Below are 7,276 nucleotides of genomic sequence, written 5' to 3'. Positions count from 1 at the left end.
TCCAGCTTTCATTCACAACCTCCTTGTGTACCTACAGCGAATACACATGACCAGGAAGCACAACTTTTATAAGCTGTCACTCACTTTTACAGCAATGTTTACTATCTTCCAGCATGTGGAAAAGAACACTAGTCAGAGGCCTAGCAAGTAAGTCTGGAGCTTCCACTGCACGACGGCTGTCTGGGTAAGAAACACTTTGGACCAGGGTTCAAACAAATAAAAAATCATCAAAACTACACCCAGTGACTGTTATTGCAGCCATGGGTGTTTTCCTGGCTGGGGCGCTGTGTTGCCTGTGGAAGGAGGCCAGCGTGTGGAAATCCTTGAAAGGAGCAAGAGAAGTAACAATGAAACAAACAAGGCTGACTGTGGGCACAGGACACGCAGAACTGGTTTGGGCACAGTCTGACCCCCAGTCAGTTGGTTTGCCACCTTTGCTGTAGCACACAGAACACATTTCAAGGTGTTTAAAGAAAACGGCCCTTCTTAAACATTCCCGTGTAAGCTTAATTTTCACGTTAGGTCATGAAGTTTTCACATCTACTTTCAATTTCTTCCCCCTTAAGCACATACATAAACAGGATATTTTCTCAGCAGAGGAAGACGTTTGACTTTTTTAATGAAACGCAGATGACATGCACAGATCAGATTATCCGATGAACTCCCTCCCACCCCCCACCCTGGGATAATTTCCCTGTTCAATGGTGTATGTGTATGACCATTTGTGTGTATATAATTGCTATTGTTGAATTCTTATCAGTATATTTTCGAATAGATTATGCTTGAAATTGAAATTTCAGTGTTTGATAATTTCCCATTAAATATCAAAACATCTTTTCCATCTTTTAATATTCAGTTAGCTCCGCACATGACTTTCCTTAATCTTGCTTTCTTTTTTTTCACAGACTCGGTCACTGGCTCCTACACTGCACAGAAATATATTTTAACTTGAAATCATTTCCACACCTGCTTTGTTTAAAGAAGGGCTACGAAACATTAAATTTAATTTATGAAGGCCTCTATTTGTGTTCCAGTCCTCTGCACACACACACACACACACACACACACACACACACACACGTGCACACACACATGCATACACATTCACACATACTGTGTTATTGCTGTGTCTCTCTGTATGCCAATGACATTAGAGTTTCTGGCAAAAGGCAATGTATAATCAATTATCACCTGTCACAAGTGGCTTTTAAGACCCAGCCAGATATTTCAGAAATAGTGCTTAGTTCTACCAAGGAGAGAGAGAAAAAATATCCCCGCTCCCAAAAGCAGTGTAGCCGTCAGACTTAAACCTTTTGTCCAAAGGATTTTCGACAGCTTTCGGCTTAGTAAATACAAAACAGCATCTTGCGACTTACATCTGAGAAAATACATTTTAGCATTACAAAAATGGTTTATCGATATCATTTGCTGCTTAGGAATGGCAACAAATCCTTGATCATTTTTTTCCCTCTGTAGGGAAATAAGATTCTCCGCAGAAGCAGTTATTAGCCAGCACCTCCTCTTGGTTTTGCTTTAATGCTTATTTTGATTTCAAACTCACCCACTGAGAAGAGCTAGAATTTGCCTCCTCTGACCCCCACTACGGTTTTACTTTCTCTCCCTTTTCTTTTTTCTTCCTGAAGTCTTTCAGAAAACATAAAACTCATCCATTATCCTTCCAGCTGGAGAAAAACGCTGACACCCAAGGCGAGGGCTTTCCAGATGTAGTTGAACTTTTCAAAACTCACCATTTACTCCATACTAGGAAATCAGTAAATACTATTAAACCATAAATGCTTTTCCTGAATGATGTGGATACTCGCAGATTACTTAAAGCCAAACCTGGCTCCCATAGCCCTTTAAAAGGTTCAGTAACTTTCCTGATGGTCTTGCTGGCTGGGCCCTCTGAAGAAAACTTTCTGCAGGTTCATCCCCTATGTTTGAAACTTGGTGCCCACATTCATGAAGGCTGAATTAGATTGTCCAAGGATTTCCAACGTCTGTATCTTCGATGCTTCCGATTCAATTAATGGCCTGCCTTTAAATGAAAAAAGAACCTTATTAAGCCTCCAGAGGGCAGCCCCACACCAGATGTTCGAAAGGATATAATCAGTTGGGACTTAAGCGGTGGACTCAGCCTTTTGCTCAGGTCAATATATTGCTGACTACATATAGCTACTTCCCTGGCGGGATTTAGGTGGGGGAGCAGAAATGAGCTATCTATATCCATGTCTTCTAAACAATCTAGGGTTGTAGCTGGGAGTCTCATTTTTGATATTCTTAGTTTCAGTAAGACCCTGAGATGTGCAGGCATTTATCCTTAAACTGACCACAGATGATAAATTGCTTACTATAATTTGTGTCTTCGGGCTCAAGGTAATAAAATTACGTATTCATTATATATTCGTATGTGTGTTTCCTATTTAAAATTTACACTAAAGCAATGGACAATGTGGTTCCAACATCCTCATTTTTAAATTCATACATGCAGTTTTTTTTAGCTGTCTATGGTTCAGCTAAATATATACCTAAGGCTGTAGTTTCATTAACAACAAATCTCAGAATCTATGGGAACCAGGATTTTATAAGTTTCCCCAGTTTATTTGTAGATTTGTATTCCTTTCTTCTAAGAGATAAGAAGTAGGGGGGTTCTCTATTTGTAGACCAACAGCCCAACATTCTGTCAAGTGGGTTACAATGACAGAAGTAAAAGTCTTCATATGTGTTAATGTTTTCAAGGTGAATCAGCCTCCTCTGTTTCCAGGGAAGTTATGTTTTAAGAGGATAAATAAGCACAAATAACTAGATTCTCTCTCTCTCTCTCTCTCTCTCTCTCTCTCTCTCTCTCTCTCTCTCTCTGTCTGTCTGTCTGTCTGTCTCTCTCGTGTGTGTGTGTGTGTGTGTGTGTGTGTGTGTTACACACTGACAGCATTCATAGGATACGGCTACAGAAAGACAGCATCATCCAGGTAAGAATGCCAAGGAGACTAGAAGCTTCCTGTGCTCTCTTGTTGTGAATTTCAAGCAGTTGTGGATCTCTGTAGCAACCTCTGCCTGATGCAAGAAGAAGCTTCTGGGCTGAATAGAGAGAGCTTTAAGACCTTGCCAAATGCTCTACTGTTTGAAAGGATGAAAACCTCACCTTGAACCCAATGCTTTTCACTATGTGTTTTATGCCCTGCCCTCTGCACTATATCAATTGCCCACTGGCTTATCTTTGATATAAGTTCCTGGTAGTCTATCATAATGCTTATATGAACATCAAATAAAGAAGGGGATGAAGTCAGGTTGAGCTCACAACCACATTATGATTGCCGCCTCTCTGTGGTCATTTACATGCAGACAGAGCCCACGCTGGAGTAGTTATCTGTGTTATGGAGGCTGTCAGCTCATTTTTGTGTGTTGAAGGTCATCTGCAGGGATTGTCATGACATCTTCTGTATTTTTCTATGACATTAAAGACAGTACACCCCTGTATACGTAGCACCTGGCATACTTCACCTAACTCTGGCACCCCACTCCCTACTTCAGAGTTGGCATCACTTCTAGGGGTTAACAAAGCACTGCCCTCCCTGCCCACCTGGAAAGTTTGCTCTGCACGTCTCTATGACAACATCCGTCTTCCACACCACTTCTTCCTGCCAGTGTCCGAGTTGTTGGTGTCTAGCCTCCTCTCTCACAACCCTGCAGCTCCCAGACTAAGCTCAAGGCCTCTCTGGTTGTGTCTTGTCACCCAGATCACTTCTCCCAAACTGTGCTCTTGAATCTCAGACATGATCGTTCTTCCCATCAGGGCTCTTCAGACACACTCTTACAAAATAACAAAACTAAAAACTAAAACAGCAACAGTGGAGCGCTTACGCTCAAACTATCCCATCCCTGGGGAGCCCGGGATGGCTCCATTACTCCTCATACGCCCTTGCTTTTCCTCACCTGTATGAAGTGGGAACTGGAAACTCATAGACGCTATTATCCTTTTAGGATGCATTTCTCAGGAGAATAGGTGCAAGGGATGCTGATAATTCAACCTTAAGTGTCAGCCAAGCCCAGAGCCACCCGCTTTGAGAGCTTCTTTTGGAGCGGCTATTGCAGATCCTAAAGATATTCTTTCTTGTTTTGCTTCTAGTTACCTTTCTGTGGCTGTGAAAAAGATACCACGGCAAAGCAATTTACAGGAGAGTTTATTTGGGGCTTACAGTTCCAAAGGGTTAGAGTCTGCGATTATGGCGTGGAGATAGCAGGTGTCAAGAGGTGGAGCAACAGCTGGGAGCTCACACCTGGAACTACACACGGGAAGTAGAGAGAACACACCCAAATGCCATAAGTCTTCCGAAATGTCAAAGCCCTCCCCCCGAGTGATATACTTCCTCCAACAAGGCCAGCTTCTCATCCTCAACAACCACCAGCTGGAGACCAAATACTCAAGTGTCAGGAGACTTATGGATGACACCTCATTTAACCTGCCACATCTAAACTCCAAACTCCAGGAGGACATGAAAAGCTTTTTTTGCTCCTCCAACATCATTTTTATCATCCCTCCTCCACCCAGCCCACCCAAGGTTCATGTTTCCAGGCACGGCTGTCTTGCTACATCCTTGCCACAGTCAGTGACAGTCTCTCCTTGTTATCTCCTGAATATCTTAGCACAGTGATGATATCCTACTCTTTAAAATTATACTTCTAGTAAGTTACCTCTTCAATTCTTACAGACAATCTGTACTTTGTAGGAGCCGATCTTTGACCTCTTACTTAATAACTCAGTCTTAAAATGGTACCCCATGAGGTGCTGTAAATTGCTAGTAACTGCAGCCTTTCCAGGTCTCGTTCCAAACTGTTTCTCCTTATGCCCAATGCTCCCCACCTCTGTGTGTATTTATGTGTGCATGCTGGTGCCTCGTCTGTCCCAATCCACCTAATTCCCTTGAAACAGAGTCTCTCAATGAACTTGAAGCTCAGAGTTTTAGGACTATACCAGTGGCCAGCAAGCCCCAGTGATCCCCCGTTTATGTTCTTATCCACAATAGGGGGCCAGCTTTTTCTGTGGGTGCTGGAATCTGAACTCAGGTCCTCATGCTTAGGCATCAGATGTTCTTACTGCTCTTCAGCCCACCTCTGCCTTTTAAAATTCTTCTCTTAGTCCCACGGAAGGCCAAGCTCCAACACTCCTACTCTTTCTTGGTTTTCAAGCTTATAAGGTTCATCCTTTTAATCCAGAACTTCTTTACTCAATTCATTTGTCTGTCTTTTCTTTGAATATAACCACCTACCAGAGGCTGGGGTTGCTCTCACATTAAAGTCATGACCACTGACTTCGGAGGGCTCTGATGCTGCCCGGGATTTCTTTTTATCAGCTACCTCCTCCCTCTTCCATATGACTCTTGTCTTTTTCTTTTTCTCTTCTGGTAACTCATCCACTTCATGCAGTTTCTGGCCTAGTTGTCTTCATGTAGGTATTCCCTCCATAATCCCAGAAAATCATGTACCTCTCTATTTCTGTATTTTCTTCTTTTAGTTTTCTACTTATAGATGTGTTAAGACCTCTGACCTATGTGCTGGACCTCAACCTTTTTCTCCTAGCTCAGGGCATCTATTAAGGGCTGCATAGCACCTCCCCTAAAGTGCTTGTATTGAAGTCCTAATGCCCAGCACTTCAGAATGTGATAATGTTCAGGGATGGAAGTAATTAGGGGCGAATGAAGTCGTTGGGAAGGCCCCAGCACAGCGTGACTGGTGTCTTTATGAGGAGATAAGAACACAGACACACACAGGGGAAATGCTATGTGAAGACTGGAAGGAAGAGAACACAGCTACAAATACAGGAGAGGAGAGGGGCGGAAGCCAGCCATGATGAAACCTTAACCCTGGGTTTCCTCCAAGACTCCAAGGAAATGAATTTCAGTTTTTTTTAATTTATTTATTTATTTATTTATTTATTTATTTATTTGGTTTTTCGAGACATGGTTTCTCTGCAGCTTTAGAGCCTGTCCTGGAACTAGCTCTTATAGACCAGGCTGGTCTCGAACTCACAGAGATCCGCCTGCCTCTGCCTCCCGAGTGCTGGGATTAAAGGCGTGCGCCACCACTGCCCGGCTTTCAGTTTTTTTTAAACACAAAGTGTGTGTGTGTGTGTGTGTGTGTGTGTGTGTGTGTGTGTGTGTGTGAGAGAGAGAGAGAGAGAGAGAGAGAGGCCTTGGTCTCTCCTCTTTGACTTTAATTGGCTGACCCTTGATGTTCGTCTTTGACTTTAATTGGCTTCATTCTGTAGTCTTTTGCCCCTGACAAATCACTGGTATTTGAAATAACCTGTCATATTTATTATGTTGTCACTCCCATTTCTATTGAAAGAACAAATTGAAAACTCTTCTAGTAATTGTTTTTTTTTTTTTTTTTGCAACGTGAAAATTGTCACCGAGACCTTACTTTTTACCACCAAAAGATGACGCTCAGGAAGATGTTTCAGAGCAATTTTGTCCTCTATGTTCTGTAAGACCTCTTCTGTTTGTGGACCTTGAATCATTTGAAACATACTGTTTTAGAAACATTTATCCTCAACCCAGGCCAAGCAAGAAGTGCAGCCTGGTGTCCAGAAAGGCAATTTATATATCACTCTAAGGGGATGTTATGTTTTTGGCCAAGGAAACGCAACCTGTAATACCCAAAGATATGAAATTAAAAACATATATGTGTGTGGGTTCTGCATTTGGCAAACGGTCTCTTCTGTTTCCCTTCTCTCTTCCCTTGCTCCACAAATGCAGTAATAACTTAAGAATCAAGCAACTTAGCCAGGCGGTGGTGGCACACACCTTTAATCCCAACACCTGGGAGGCAGAGGCAGGAGGAGCTCTGTGAGTTCGAGGCCAGCCTGGTCTACAAGAGCTAGTTCCAGGACAGGCTCCAAAGCTACAGAGAAACCCTGTCTTGAAAAACAAAAACAAAACAAAACAACAACAACAATAAAAAAGAATCAAGAACTTTATTATGTAAGCTATATGTTGTTGGTATTAATGCTATTAATATTTAGAGGACTTCTGGATATATTTATATATTTCACACACACACACACACACACACACATATATATAATTATATTTATTCTTTGTATTTTTTGACAGTTTCAAACACACACACACACACACACACACATACCATTTGGGTTATTCTCACTCCTGTTATACTTTTTTTTTTAATCCCGCTTACCACCATGGAGCCCTTTTTCTTCTCAACAAGAAAAGAATATATATTTTATGAGAGCTAAAATGTTGGGGTGTATTTGATC

The sequence above is a fragment of the Arvicola amphibius genome, chromosome 14 (genome assembly GCF_903992535.2).
Source record: "Arvicola amphibius chromosome 14, mArvAmp1.2, whole genome shotgun sequence".
NCBI lineage: Eukaryota > Metazoa > Chordata > Mammalia > Rodentia > Cricetidae > Arvicola > Arvicola amphibius.
Note: the sequence above shows the minus strand (reverse complement) of the source record.